Source organism: Silene latifolia, chromosome X (assembly GCF_048544455.1).
Source record: "Silene latifolia isolate original U9 population chromosome X, ASM4854445v1, whole genome shotgun sequence".
NCBI lineage: Eukaryota > Viridiplantae > Streptophyta > Magnoliopsida > Caryophyllales > Caryophyllaceae > Silene > Silene latifolia.
The window spans coordinates 52374547-52391530 of record NC_133537.1 but is presented as its reverse complement, the minus strand read 5'-3'; positions in this window follow the sequence as shown (position 1 = coordinate 52391530).

Sequence of the window (16984 nt, the reverse complement as noted above, 5' to 3'; positions counted from 1 at the left end):
ACCCGCACTTCAGTCGATCAACCGGGTATATTAGTTGATCGACTGATATACCTGGTAGACGCTTTTTTCTTTCCTTTGCTCGTTCCAGCTTTGTTTTGACTCGGTTTTGCCTCATCTTTCGCAGTGGCATCCTCGACCATAGCAGGCCCCTCCATGGTAGACCCACTCCTCAGAGTTATGGCATTTAGGGTCTCTTTCTGGTCAGTTTGAGTCGGTAAGTGTCTCGGAGCTCGAGTGGTACTCTTGCTAGCCAATTGAGCAATTTGGCTCTCTAGCATCTTCATACCGGCCTCTCTAGCTTGGGACTCCTTCAGCAATAAGTTCTTCAACTCAGTGAACTCGGAATTTTGGGATTGCTGCTGCTGAGGAATATACGGAGGTTTTTGATATGGTTGTTTGTGGGGGGGGGCACATAGGCTTGCTTCTTCGCTCGCTGCTGTTGTGGAGATTGAGTCGGATTCGGACATTCTCAGCTACTCCACCTCAAGTTGGGGTGGACATTCGGCTCATAGTACGTGTTTGTCCGCCTATAGTGTTGAAAGGCAAAGACAAGACTCAAAGGGGCGAAACAATTCTCTGAGACATGCCCCTCAGCTCCACATCTTTTAAAGACGAAAGGACCGTCTGAAACAGCGTTAACATGGTACATCCCTCCTTTAGAAGCTCCTCCCAACTCATATTTGTCAAACCTTGCAGTGAGAGCTTCTAGTGCAGCAACATAGGAAGATTCAGCAGCTCTCCTCTGGTTTCCTCTCGAATTCCCATATTCAGCCTTATGAGTGGCCAAATCATCGATGATCTTCCACCCCTTAGTCTCTCCCATGTTCTCAGCAAATCGGCCATTGGCTGCAGCTTCCAAAATAGCCCTCTGATCGTCATACAGCCCATTATAGAACTGGTTGCAAAGACTCCCTTTTTCGAACCCATGGTGCGGTATGGTTCGCACCAGTTTCGTGAAACGGACCCATGCTTCATGAAAGTTCTCATCAGGCCCTTGTTTAAAGCTCGTGATCTGAGCTCTAATGGCATTCGTCTTCGAGGCAGAGAAGTACTTTTTGTAGAATGCCAGGGCTAAGGAATTCCAGTCGGTGATCCCATGAGCGGCTCGGTCCAGATCTCTATACCACTCCCTTGCAGCATCACAAAGAGAGAAAATGAACATGGTCTCCTTGATCTGGTCTTGGGTCACACCGGCCGGCGGGGGTATAGAGCAACAATAATCAATAAAAATCTCCATGTGCTTGGCTGCATCTTCATTTGCAGCTCCCCCGAACTGGTTTCTCTCAACCAGATTAATATAGGAAGGCTTTGGCTCGAATTTTCTCGCCTCCCCAGGTAGTTCGAATCCTTTGTAGAGATTCGCAGCTGTCGGCTCTGAGTGACTAGCAATGGTTGCTTCTTCAGCCATGACTGGGATTTCTGGAGAAGTGACTGTCTCAGCTGAAGAAGTAGAGGCAGAAGATGTAGGTAGATCTCCTTCGAACAGAGCGTTCTCGTAGTAGCTTGACAGAGTACTCAGCTCTTCCTCTGTCGGTAATACCCTTTGTGATCGTCTCAACTCGCGCAAGGATTTCTCGATCTCAGGATTTAATGGTACTAGTTCACCACCCTGTGACCTGCGCATAAGAAGAAACTACAAAAAGAATATAAGAAAAGTTTAAGGAACGGAAGTCCCTTAAACTAAAGAAAGACTAAATAACAACAACTAAAAATTAGAACAATTGCCTCCCCGGCAACGGCGACAAAATTTGATACCCGTCGTTGTGAGTACCAAAAATAAGATTTATAATTTCCTATTAAGACTAACCTAGGCTAGTGGTAACAGGGTCGAACCACAAGGAGGCGAATGTAATTAATAGCTGTTTAAATTCGGTCTAAGGTAACAATAAGGTGGGGGTTTGAATTGATTTGGTCTATAGCTAAGAGTAATAAAAACAGTAAACTAAATAAACGGATTAAAATAGATAAGGAAGGGGTACTAGGATGGTCGGTTCGTTATAGCTTCGGCGGCAACATACTAAACAGGTCCAAATCGAACACATGTGAGGCGAGAAAACAAGATATCCTCTCGGTCCACTCTTAACAGATAGCATCTTTCGATCTCGCTATAAGTCCCTAATATCACTAATACTGACTCTCGTCCTGAAAAGTGACTAATAATCTAAACTTTACCTATCTTTCGATCTCAGCACAGTTTAGTCATTTTAATTGGTGATCTAACAACTTTCCCTATCTTCCGATCTAATGGGTCAGTCATAAATTAAGCATCTAACTGGTCGCATGCATTCGGTTCGTTAAATACAACATTAAAATCAATTAAAATGAAAGGTAACCTCACGTGGTCAGTCGATCGACCAGGTATGGCAGTCGATCGACTGACACGCGATTTTCAGTCCAAATTAATACTACGCCGCCTACGCTATAATTCCCCTACATCCTAGCACAATTAATTTAGCTACTCATGCTGAGGGTGATAACAACAATAAAACTAGGGCATAAAAGTACTGAATTCATGATTAAAGCGGTAAGATAAATAATTAACATGCAACGATAAAACGGTTTCGGGAACCTAACTAGCAATTCTATACTAATAACGAAATAAGAGTGAATTCAAATAAGGCAGAAGAATACCGAGATTGCAGAGGAATGATTAAGAATAAGAACGAAATTCCAATGCAAAACAATATTCCGAACCCTAATAAAAACTGAATGTTACTGTGTAAAACTTAGATAAAAAATCGGATCCCTAAAACTGGTGTTCTAAGTTACGTTATATAGCAAACATACGTAACACTTATTATCAAAACCTAAACCTCATGGGCTTGCGCTTCCTCGGTCTTTTAATTCTCGTCTGGGATAGCATCTTGGTCGATCGACTAAGCATGGCGGTCGATCGACTGCTCTTCAGTGTACAGTAGCTTCTGGAACCCGCAGGTTGGTCGATCGACTGATGGTAGTGGTCGATCGACTGCTCGAGCTGCTACTTGGCTTCTATAATCTCGTGGATTTGTCTTTTGGGCTTTGAAATGCGCACCAAGCTCGTTCCTTAAGTGAATACTTCACGTCAATTGCAATGCAGGATAGTCGGGGACGGATTTAGCTCGATTTTCGTTGAATTCTTTACATTTCTGCAATAAAGTACAAAAACACGAAAGTAGACGGAAATGGGAGAAATGGTAGCTTAAACTACACAAATGAGCTCTGAAATGCGTGTAAAATGAGGTGCAAAACATCATATAAAAGACACGCATCAAGCAGCTGCACGAGGAATCCGGAAAGTGGAGATTGAGAGTGATTGCTTGCCGATTATAGAAGCTATTCGCGACAAACAGCTGGGTCGAAGCATGTTTCACCAACTTCTTGATGATATTGTTAAGTTTAGTTCGCATTTTGAGTCTGTTATTTGGTCTTATGTTAGTCGAGTCAATAACTGTGTTGCACATGGTCTTGCTCATTGTATACCACGTGCTGTAGGAAAAGTTGTATGGGAGGATGGTCTTCCACCTTCTGTGAACGCTGCTGTTGCTTTTGATCGATTATTAATTGAGTAATGCCGCTAGGCATTTTTCTTCAAAAAAAAAAAATTAAAGGGTTTAGAAGCGTGCACTCAACTAAACTATTACAGTTATATTGTTAATGAGACAGTTCTCACAGTTGATCATCTAGCCTATTCACAACATCGTCAACTCACTACCATGGCTCCCCTAATCCTAACATAAAGGGAATTAGCGACTCATGCTATTGATGATATAGAAAAAAACAACAATGAATAAACTAGAGAAAGACATGTTAATGAGATTAAAGAGACGAATCATAAACTATTAATGATAATAATAAAACAGAAATTAGAGAACAAAGATTAAAAGAAGAACAAATGAAGATTAAATTAAGAGAAAGAGTAAAGAAGGGTTACAAGAGAATGAATCCCGCAATAAAGAACAATCAATGTGAAGCCAAAGAAGAGAAAGGATCTGACTGCTTAAGAGAGTAATTAAGAGTATAACGTGTGATGAAAAGATAGATCATTAACCTAATGACGTCTTCTCTTATATAGGGAAGCGTTTATTAACTAAAATAGACCAAAACACAGAATAAAATCCCGAGTAAATAAGTAAATCACTCGATCGAGGCATTGCATTCCTCTCGATCGAGTGATTCCTCAGCCATTCTCCTCGATCGAACAAATAGGGCTCTCGATCGAAGACCTCCAATACAGCACACTTCGATCGAGTACAGCAGAGACTCGATCGAACTCCTTGCTCTGCCAAAACCACTCGATCGGCCACAAAAGCTCTCGATCGAGTGACTTCCACTGAAAACAGCTTTGAACTCGTTTGGTTAGCTTCCAAGGATCTCCTTCACGCTTCCTGAGGCACGACATTCTGCTCTAAATCTTCAACTCCTTAAAATGCATGCTAGGGGGAACGAATAAGGTACGATTCCACTACTTTAAGGTCCATTCTTGCAAATGAGACGAAACAAACCAAAGTAGCCAATTCGGGGCATTTTGCAATACAAAGCGATGAAATCGATATAGGAATGCGTGCAATAAGAGGCTAAAAAGACTATATAAATTGCACGCATCAAATCTCCCCAAACCGAACCTTTACTCGTCCTCGAGTAAACTAAATGCAAACTAATGGAACGGAAACGAAAACTCATAGCTAGCTATAACTTGTCCACTTAAACCGTTTAATGCAATCAAAACTAACAATTATAGCTACAACAGTCAAGCACAAACGAGTTGTATGATATCTATAAATAAGCTAAACTGTCGAACTTACAAGACCTTTAAAATTGGACTCTCACGGGTCACTCTTCTCTCATGAAGCAAAGGGTAAGTATAAATGTGTAAGAGAATAAGAGAAATCAGTCACTCACCTAAACTACGATCCACATAAACATGCTTACAATAAAAATGATAGACGATTCTAATCACCATACATACATTCCAACCAAACAATGTCTGTCACAGCTGAGGGCTTGCAAAAGTTATAGGAAAGTGAAGCTACGGGTAAGAAAAGGCAAAACAGTTATGGATAAAGTAGAGGTAAAGCGTCAAGCTAGCACCTAAACAAGACCATACAAGAACATTCAATTCTCAGCCGATTATGAAGTCAAACACAAGTGCCCTTCTTTGGCACAAAACTCACTAACCAAAAACAACAACTCCTCAAATGATATAAATAAAACGTAGGAGTAAGACCGTCACAAACTTCCCTTTTTTACACGGTCCATTCTTTTTTTTTTTCTTTTCCATGCTTTTCTCATTTTCCTGCCCACATCTTTTATTTTTTTTTCATTTCTTTCATAACTTTTTTCTCAATTTCAAAATATCCTCCTTTCTTTTATTTTCTACCAACTCCATATGAATTAGAACGAACCAACTCGCATCAATGAGAAATATACCACAAAAATACACTAAACTAGCTTGACAGGCAGGCTTAATTTGGGTGTAATTAATGGGTCAAAAGGCTAAGTTTGGCTAATGTGGAGCTAAATAGGTGAAAATGAAAGAAAGGAAAAAATTGCAAGCACCTCCCTGCATGTGACACCGACCATAAACCCGAATATATGCAAGCAAAAAGCAATCGAATTTCATGAAAGTGCAAAATGATGAACATGTTATGCAAGGAGTATACTACTCTCAATTCCTACATGAACTGGTCATAAATGACACCAGTTATACGGCTCTAATAACTTAAAAATTTTAAAGTAGTTTGCCGATTTTTCAGGTCAAGTCTATATGATCAGCTGTATTTTTGACATTAACTCGTAGACTGTGCGCATGACAAAGCTAATAACTACCAATCTGATGCAAGGCTTAAGTGAAATGACAAGTTATAGTGCAATATCATCACAGAAATCTACCATTCCGACTCGACCTATATGCATAAATAAACGTGATATTTTTTGAATTTTCCGAAATTTTTCTAATTTTTTTTATTATTTTTCATTTTTTTGAAATTAAAAACAAATGCAAGCGAGAAAATAAACGTGAATGCAAAAACAAATGCAAATTCAGACTCAAAGGATGCAATACCCTCCCCAAACCAAAACGGACAACGCCCTCGTTGTCCTCCAGCATACACCAGTAGTATATATACTGGGAACAGGATAATTACAGCCAATAAATGAATGAATAAATAAATAAATAAATAAAGGAGATGAAAAATAAAAAAAAGCAGAAATACTTACAAAATAAGCGAACTTCCCCAAACCAGCCAGAAAACTGGGGAAGTGAGTAGACCAGTAGCTACTCGTCAGCCTCCTCCTCCTCATCTACATCCGTGAAGTCAGGGTCTTGCTCATGCTCCTGTCTCCTCCTCTCGTCAGCTCTGGCTCTCTCCTTCTGCTCAGCTGTGTCCGCCTCGCTCTCTGGCTATGGGTACCCCTCCGCTGGGTACCGGTAGAAAGTAGGTTGTGGCCAGCCGTCTGGAACAGGACGTCCTCTCCTCATGTGGTACTCGTACAGAGGGAACAAGGCAAGTGCCTGGTCTCCTTACGAGCCACGCTGGTACACATCTCAAGCAACAAACCGCCACGACTCCTTTGGTCCATGACCTCGGGCGCCTCAAAGGGTGGAGGAGGAACAAAGTTAATCGGCAGAACCGACTGTGTAACAGAAGGAGTAGAGATAGGGGTCAGTGTAGGCGTCGGCGTCGGCCCAGCCTGAGTCGGTGTGGATCCTTCTCCAATCTCAGGTCGCTTCCGCTTCTTAGAAGCGGAAGAAATGGAAGGAGCGAGTGTAAGGTGATAGGAAGGTAGAGGTGGAGGCAACCTACCTGTCACAGTGGTCAAAGGTGAAAGACGGGGTAAGGTAACGGACTCGGAACCACAGATCTTCCAAGTCCGCTGATCCTTAGCTAACCAAAACATCGCCAACATGGAGCTAATATCTAAGTACGCATCCCTATCTATATGTGTCAAGCCTCGGGGAAAGTCAGTGAAGAGAGTACGAGCGATGTAGGAGGTTATGCCTCCACAGGAAATCGTGCCAGTCTTCTTCTGCCCGAGAGCGTTAAAATGCTGAGTACTCAAGTAAGAAATGTTTGAAACGAAGGGGCCAGCGCTATCAATGTTCAAATAGCCTCCTAAAATAGACAACTCAACATTGTTAATGTTGTTAGGCTCCTTTCGGCCAAAGATCGTCCCTCCAAGGAGACGAAGAAAGTAACGGGTCGGGGGAAGATGGACGTTAGCCAGCTTCCGCTGGTCGTAGAGAGTCTGTGCTAAAGTAGGCCAAAGTAAGCGCAGGACCTTCCGAGGAGGGTCCTGATGGCCGTGAGACGACAAACACAACATCTTCCCAAACTCAGCTAAAGTCCAAGAGGTGGTCTGGTTAAACAGTCTAAAGGAGACACAAGAGCTCTCCGGGTCAGTATCATAGGCACCAACTGAGAAAGTAAAAGAGCTAAAAAACTCAAGGGTCAGCTGCTCGTAAGTCAGTGCACTCATTGTGGTCAACCCAGTCATCCCCGTCCCGTTCAAAAGTTCGGCCACAGACTCGTAAATCCCCAACTTTTCAAGCGAAGTACGACACAGAAACTTGGTAGACGTAATGTCACAGCCCATCAAAAATTTAAAACGTTTACGATGAAGCGAGTTCACGAAATGTACCTGAGGGAACTCGGGAAGCGAGTCCAAGGAGTCGTCTGCCACGAACCTGGCATCATGTCGTCCTGCAGCAGTAGGGACCCCTCGTCCCTGTCCCCATCCTCGTCCAGCAGCACCTAAAGCAGATGCGGTCAGTCCAGGAGAGTGGCCTGTGATTGGTCGAGGTACTAGTAAAGACGAAAGAGCAGCTGTGATAGAAGGTGTCGACGCAGCAGGGGTCGACACCATGGATGGGACAGAAGCTGTAGTGACAGCAGCAGTAGTAGAAACAATAACAACAGGGCTAGTAACAGTGGTGTAGATACCCAGTATCTGTTGAGACTCCAACAAACACCCGATGATTATCGGACTATAACATGCTTTGGAATTGCGGCGTTTGATAGACAGTTTGTGTACAACTTTACGTTGGAAAACTTAAAACGATTTCGAAAATAAAATATTTCAAAACTTTTCAAAAGTACCTGGAGTTTTTAATGCACGACGACGGGGTCGCAATGACACTAAGTAGAGTCAAAACCGACATCGGACCAAAAACCGACTCAAAAATTTAAATCCCGACTCCAACAACGAGTCAAACCGAGTCAACCACCAAAAACAAAAAATTCAAAGCCTTCTATACTAAGATTTCCCGGATTTATGAATGGTCAAGTACCAAACATGTGACTACAAATCCTAGGATAGAACAAATCATGATTGCAGTTGTGTGAAAGTGACAGGACAACTCGAAGACCCGCGACGTGGCTCGCGCCTCTTTGAGCAGCTCAGGTGGCCACGTCGCTCAAAACTCACACAACCACTCATTTTCCTTTAAATACCCCTCAAATGCCCCCATTTGAGATGATGCGAGTGTCCGCCTCCTCTTTTCTCCCTTAAAATTCTCGACTCGACTTCTTAAGTCACAATCCGACGCGTATTTACGACCTACCGATCGTAAATACAAGCCTTACACATTGTTTGGTACCGTCATCGTGCATTAAATCACTTGACCGACCACTTCGACCACTACACCGTCACTAATCTTAATAAAACACTCTTTTTACTTACCAAAACGGTTTTTAACCGAGTCTTTTTCCGACCAAATGAGTTGTTACACTTACGTCGGTTTCTCGCCATAACCAAACATGTAAGTATGAGGGTGTAAAAATCCTTCTTTTATCATGTCTTCATTTTTTTTATGACTATAACATGCTAAAACATGCATAACACGATCCAAAACATGGGATAAACGAGCCAAAACCGAGTTTTAGCCTGAGGCAGAAGCCCCTTATTGTGCAAATAGGCTCGCGCCTCAATGGGGTGCCCAGGTCAAAACTCAACCGTGTTTGTTCTCGTCTTTCCCCTTTAATCCATTTTCATATTTGATCGGTTTTTACCATTTCAAATATTTTCAAACCTTTTTTTATTTTATTTTATTTGTTTTTAACCATAAAACATTTTTCACCCTTGGTTCCTCATACCATGAGGGTAAAATCCGTGTTTCGGTGATAATATTTGGTTAGTAATATTTAAAAGGTTTTTTAAAGCCTTTTATTTCATTTCTTTACATTTTGGGAGGTATTTTAAAGCCTTTCATCATTTCTTCACATTTCCAAAATAAACATATTAGTCACCAACACAAAGTCATCCTTGGTTCCACATACCATGCCGGATTTTAACCCGGGTACGTGTGGGATTTATCTGTATGCATCCCTTAATATTCAAGGATTATAACGAATTTTATGAAGATGATCACTAGTCAGAAAATAAAATTACATAAACAAAAGTATATAGGATTTAGAAATAACCTTCGGTCCTAGCAAAAACGGCCTAAGAACAATATCAAAGTTGATATTCGCCTATTAGTTGCACCCAAGACGATATGAGATATGCCCTTTGATTATGCTAGAATCGATCCAAATTTTATGTAAAAATTTAGGTTGTTTTGTGTTTTTTCTGATGAGAGGATAGATTAGGTTAAAAGAGAATTAGCGTTAGAAAATGATCTCCCTTTCTCCTCTTATGGAAACCGAAAATGGGAGTGAATAAGGGAGATATTATCTTCCCTAATTCGGCCCATATCACCGAAATAAGGAGTATATTTTCCTTATTTTTGGTTATTCCAAAAATGTATAAAATGTGTTAAATTGTCATCTAGTGAGGATCGAACCCATGACCTCTTGGTTTGTGTACCCTCACTATTACCACTATGACACATTCATCTTGTTGATATTAAATATAACCGATTACATTTAATTACGAATTAACAGATTAATTCGTCCAAGCTAACATTACATACATTTAATTAAATATAACTTACTATATTCAATTTACGAATTGACAGTTAATTCGTCTCAACTAGTATTATTTAATCATCATTAAATAATTGTCTCATCAACACATTGACTAACTGTTTAGTCATATTAGGCATCAATGTGATTATATTTCTATAACCACATCTCTCAAACACATCCTATAGGTGTGACCTTTAGGGACTAGTTGATCACCGCCATCTGTATGATAATAACGTCAAACTTTCTAGCAAGCCAACCGTTATTAGGTAATCGTTAATCAACTGATTAAAATACGAAGTAAACCCTTGTGAACCTGTAAGAGATTTACAAATGTTATCACACTAATTTGTGGAGGACACAAGCTCCAACAAACTCCCACTTGTCCTCACAAGTGTATGTGCGATAACCGATTCACATATCCTAAAATTTCTCCCACTCAATGTAAAACAATTTGCAAATCCGTATTCACAAAGGTCGTATTTTTCAAGCGATCATCATCAAGAGTGGTTTCCCCGACTAGAGAGTAACTTAACTAATAAACGAATCAACATTCGAGCATGGCCATGCATTTCAGTTACAACTCCTCGAGTGGCCCTGAGAAATAACTATACCTGATAAGGGTTGGATATTTTCCTCAACTCAAATCCTGCAGATGTAAGCACAAAGTATGAAATGACCCGAAAAAAAATCTACTTAGCCTCCAGTTACGGCAGACCGTGAGAAAGAAACCAATGTCACCCAAAAACTGCCTTAATCCCAAGAGACAGTCGATAGTCAAAAGAATCGACTCTAGGAACACAATGGATGTCCTATCCACGACCTGGCACCGAATGTTTTTTAAACATTTAGGACTCCATTACGTTGTCACAAAAAGTTGTCCTACGAGGTATCGTTATAATCTCGCATCTGTGATCGATCAGTCAACCGTTTGACTTATGGTTCGTTGAACCCACCATCAATCGACTGCACAATATTATAGCCAGAGTTATCAGCCCACATTGGCGATTATGGACCAAAACAAATATAATGTAATTCAGTTCACTTTGTAGCGTTCAATGTTGTCAGTACAATCCACATGAAAAACAAAATATTATAATAAAACGATGAAGTTATAAATAGTATATGAAAAAGATAATGTATCAAATCCATAATCAAGTACTACAACTCAGGAACGCGTTTAATTCCCATGGAATTAACGTGCCCTACATGCTTATCATAATTCAATGGTTTAGTGAGAGGATCCGCGATGTTATCATCCGTTGCAATCTTGTCTATCACTATCTCCTCTTGCTCCACGTAATCACGGATCAGGTGAGCTTTCCGATGTACATGTCTAGATTTGTTGCTATACTTTGGCTCCTTAGCTTGGAAGATGGCATCTCTATTGTCACAATAGATGGTGATCGGGTCATTCGAACTAGGAACTACCGTAAGTCCTTGTAAGAATTGACGCATCCATATCGCTTCCTTTGCTGCCTCCGAAGCGGCATAGTACTCGGATTCAGTAGTAGAATTTGCTACAACACTCTGTTTGGAACTCTTCTAGCTGACCGCAGCACCATTAAGAGTGAAGACGAACCCGGACTGAGATTTTGAATCATCTCGATCCGTTTGGAAGCTAGCATCTGCGTAACCGATTGCGCATAGCTTAGTATCGCCTCCATAAGTCAATACCCAATCCTTAGTCCTCCGTAGGTACTTGAGGATGTTTTTAACAGCTATCCAGTGTGTTTAACCTGGAGTCTTTTGGTACTGACTCGTCATACTCAATGCATATGCCACGTCTGGACGTGTGCATATCATGGCATACATGATCGATCCTATTGCAGATCCATAAGGAACATGACTCATGCGCTCAATCCCTTCAGGGCGTCGTGGGTGATCGAGACTTGCTCAACTGCATCCCGATCGTCATTGGAAGGTTCCCCTTCTTGGAGTTGGTCATGCTGAACTTCTCAAGAATATTATCCAAATAAGACTCCTGACTAAGTGATAACGTCCGTCGTGATCTATCTCGGTAGATACGGATTCCGAAAATGCGTTGTGCCTCACCCAGATCTTTCATCTGGAAATGGTTCTTCAACCATTCTTTAACCGAAGATAGGAGAGGAATGTCATTCCCAATCAGGAGTATGTCATCAACATACAATATCAAGAATACAATCTTGCTCCCACTCGACTTGATATATAAGCATGGTTCTTCGACCGATCGAGTGAAACCATACTCTTTTATCACCTGGTCGAAACGATGATTCCAACTCCGAGAAGCTTGCTTAAGTCCATAAATGGAACGCTTAAGCTTGCATACTTTCTTAGGATGTTCAGGATCTATGAAACCTTCGGGTTGCACCATGTACAACTCTTCCTCCAAATAACCGTTTAAGAAGGCGGTTTTCACATCCATTTGCCAAATTTCATAATCATGAAATGTGGCAATCGCTAAGATTATCCGAATGGAACGTAGCATGACTACAGGTGCAAAAATCTCATCATAATGCAATCCGTGCACTTGAGTGAAACCTTTTGCCACAAGTCGTGCCTTATAGGTATCTGGTTGCGCGTCTACAGAACGCTTTATTTTGTAAAGCCATTTGCCTTTGATCAGAGGTTTTACCTTATTAGGTAAATCAACTAGATCCCATACGTCATTCTCATACATGGAGTCCATCTCGGATTGCATGGCTTCGAGCCATAGCTTTGAGTCGGAACAGGCCATAGCACCTTTATAGGTAGCGGGTTCATTACTCTCTAGGAGTAAAACGTTATTTTCCTCGACCATACCAATGTATCTGTCCGGAGAATGAGAGACTCTACCCGACCTCCTAGGTTCCTCAGGAATATTAACCGTATCATCAGTTGGAGGAACAACTTCCTCCATCCGTTCCTCGGTCGTTGGTTCTGGAATCTTCGACAGCTCGAAGATTCTATTACTCGTCTTGTTCTCGAGAAATTCTTTCTCTAAGAACGTCGCACTAGCCGCAACAAAAAATCGATGTTCGGTAGGCGAATAGAAGTAATTGAAGGAAATGTAGATCTATATACATACTAACATACTCATATATGTTTAAACTAATTTGTCATAAAATTAAACATGGATTTTATGCATGCAAACATTAATAAAAGAAGATAAGAAAACATTTTCTCACCATAATGATTTCGGTCATATAGGGCACTAACAAGATCTCCTTCTTGTTAGTTCTTGAGCTTTCCATTAATGGATGAACATTCTTGACTTCAAATTAGAAGCCTCCAATTAGTTGCACCCAAGACAATCCCTTAAACCCACAAATAAACATGTACTAGATGTTTGCAATGTAGTTTACCTTAAAATCTATTACTAATACTCATATACTACCTCTAGTAATCTTAGTAATTTATATGAACAATTTAGATTAAAATCTCATCCTTTTTTATGAAGATGGAAGAGAGAGAAGAGAGGAAAATCTACATGAATATTTTGCATGTAATTTGAATGGATATTCATTAAAGAATTAGTAGAGTAAAAACTACTCTAATGTTAGAGGGGGGCACGGTTTTGGGGGAGGTAATGGACCAATATATTGTCCTTCCCTTTATGCTTTTGACCTTATCTAAACCTTCGGCATGTAAGGCTAGGCAAGTAGAGTCATAATGATGTTATTTTAGCTTATTAAAATAAATCACCCACCATCCTCTAGACCCTCTTAGTTTCGGTTCATTATGTAAAAAATGGACTACCATTTTATTTTTGTCAATTTGTCATTTGTCACACAATATGTCACATGTAGTATGATACATGTTACTAATTAATTAAATGCATATTTATCACATAAATATCATTTTATAAATTAATTAAATTACATTCAACAAATTGACTAGTGATACTTGATCACATAAATAAAATGGGTCATATAGTTATAATTCACAACTTCTTGTAATTATAATTAACCATTCATTCTTATCTTTATTGTTTCTCAAACAATAAATAATTTTACCAACAAAGCATTTTATTACTAAAATAAATCTTATTTAATCCCATTACAATAAGATATCAATATTCTCTTTCTCACAAATCGAATTGTTCAATTTTAAGGAATTAATTAATCTGTATCGGTATACAACTAATTAACCTTTTCAATTAAGGGAATCGTCCTTTAGGTGTGACCTCAAGGGATCAACTGATCACCACCGTCGCACGACAGTAATGTCAAACTCTAGCCAGCCAATCATTACCGATATGTGTGGACCAGTTGACTATATATATGTAATGTATCATCCCTTCCGTATTCTTGAAATGAGATTTAATAATGATATTTAAATCATGTGATCGCACTATTGTTGAGGACACATTTCCCAACAATCTCCCACTTGTCCTCGACAAGTGTGCGTCACCAATTCTCTTGTCCTATTACTATCTCCCACTCAATGCATGGTGTCTTTCGGGTCGTACTTGCAAGTGATCATATCGAGAGTGGTTTCCTCGATCTGGAGAATAACTGATTGACCGGAATTTATCCACCATGGATACCTTCCGAGCGTGGCCACGCATTTCCAGTTCATTACTCCTCGAGTGGCCCTGAGATATTGTTTTAACCCTGACAAGGGGGTGGACAATTCATATCGCACTTATTCCCTTCGACTAGCCACAGCCATCATAACCCAAAATATGCCCATTTGACCCCATTTACGAAGGTCGTAGTAACACAAATCAAAGTTAATCTGAAACTGTGCCATCTTAGGCGAATAGTCTTTGGTCAAAGAATCGACTCATTAGAATACTATAGTAGCTCTCGCCACGACCAGGCTTTATAAATTTGCCAGAACTCTATAAGCGGTCACTGCCCGACAAAGTGTTCCAAACAGTCTGCCTATGTGATCGACTAGTCATGTCATATGACTGTATGTCACTTGAACTTGCCATCAATCGCATCACACTCTAGTCACTTCGAGACGTCACCTCATATAAGTGACCATGGGCGAATACAATGCTAATCCGTGTTCACTTTAGCGGGGTTCAATTGTCTCTACAACCCGTTTGGATGTAACAAAGTATAATAAAAGAGTTTTAAAGTAAAACTCGAATGACAAATGCGATTATCACATATGAATAGTCAATGCCTGATTACTATTTCATGTTCTATAATCTAATTTGATCTTGTACGTAGTTGTTCATTTCAATTCAATTGAAATGACATGACTCATCATGTTTAGCCTTTGAGAAGGCTTTGGTTAGTAGGTTTTATCAATTTCTTGTACCTTACTCAACCTCACTACATACTCGTTTTCCTTTGTAATGTATACATTTGCATCACAAAACTTTCTGAGTACGTGTCGAGATCCAATCAAGACATAGGCCTTCTATCCTTAGAATAGCTCCCACTGTTTTTGCAGTGTGCGGGACTCTTCCTTCTTGCACATCCCATGATTGCAAGTGTACTCAATTTCCGTTATAAATATCTCTCATGGTTCTTTATTGCCTAGAACGATTCTAGAAAATCTACTTCTTAATTAACATTGCCACAATGGTATCTTAACCATCCTAATGTGTTTTGATTATGGTTTTGTCGGAAACCATGCGCAATCTCAATTGTCAATTGTCACTTGTGTAACACCCTTACACAAAATTGCATCATAAACACTTTGCATCATAGCCTTAATGCTTCTGCAAGCACTTAAGGGTAATCTTTATAGCTTACTTGGTAAAGATTACTTAAATTCGATTTTGAAAACAGTTCATCATACTCAAAGCATATGAAGTGTTATACATCATTTCTTTTAATTGATTCGGCAGCGGAAGCAAATGAAATCAATCAAATATGTTCAATTTAATTGAACTAGTCATGAATCTTATCAACATAAGACTTCTTACTGGCGCTAATATCATGTGGATTTATCTTCATAAATCCGGATATTCAAGATGTATTATAATACTCCAAAAGTCTTAAATCATTCTCAATGATCAATATATCATCCACATATCGGACTAATTAAAAATTCCGTAACTCCCACTAAACTCCATGTATAAACACAACTTCTCGACTTATCGAGAAATGTTTTATCACATGATCAAAATGTTGATTCAAACTCATTGATGTCCTACTTAAGATCCTCTCTTAAGTTTCACATTATCTTAGGATTGCAAGAATCTATAAAACTCATGACATGTATTGAATACATTCCTTCTCTTGAATAAGTGGGTTTTAGATTCACTTGCTGTATGCATATCCTCATAATGAAACACAATCCCTAAGAAGATCCAAATAGACTTAATCATTTCAATTAGTGCAAAACCCTTTGCAACTAATCTTGCTTTGAAATATCTCTTTATTAGTGCAAAACCCTTTGTCACTAATCAAGCCTTTTATTTCGGATTCTCATGGCTCTAAACCTTGTATTGAGTTGTGACTTAAACACTCTTATGTAAGTCCTTTGTCGATTACTTTCCAGAAGTAATCAACTTGAATTAAACAATTTCTTTTGTAAGTTATAAGCTCTTTACTTTCTTAAAAGTAGCATGAATTCATCATTTTTAACAAGTGACGAATTTAACCTCCTAGGTTTTGAAGAAACAACGTCTTACACAAAACGTCTCATGTAGCCAAGAAAGACCAGTTTCTTGCGACATAACATTTTTGTGGCATTCTTTGTGGCTCTTGAATAATTTCTCCCACTCCGTCTTCTAAAAATAAACTTGTATTTTAGAAAGACAGCTTCACGAGCCGCAAACCCGTCGTACTCGTGATAATTGAAGAGGTAAAAATGGGCATTTGTTTCTTGTGAAAACTTACAAACATGGTACCCTTACCATTTCATATCTCATATGATTCGATTTAGTGGAAAAATAATTTAGACAAAATGATAAAATCCCCAAAAGGATCAAGTAACTCAAAATAACTTGATCGAAGTCCAAACCTTATCGAATAGCGTTTGAATTCTTATCCAATCATACATTATCCCATAATGCGTGTTAAGAGAGATTAATTTGTGATACTATATCACAATTCATTTGGCTTATATCAAAGTCTTCACTTTGATAATCCCATCACGACTAAATCGTGATTCCTTGAACTCTTTGAAATTCTTCAAAGATTTCTCTATTTACCTTATTAAGTGAACAT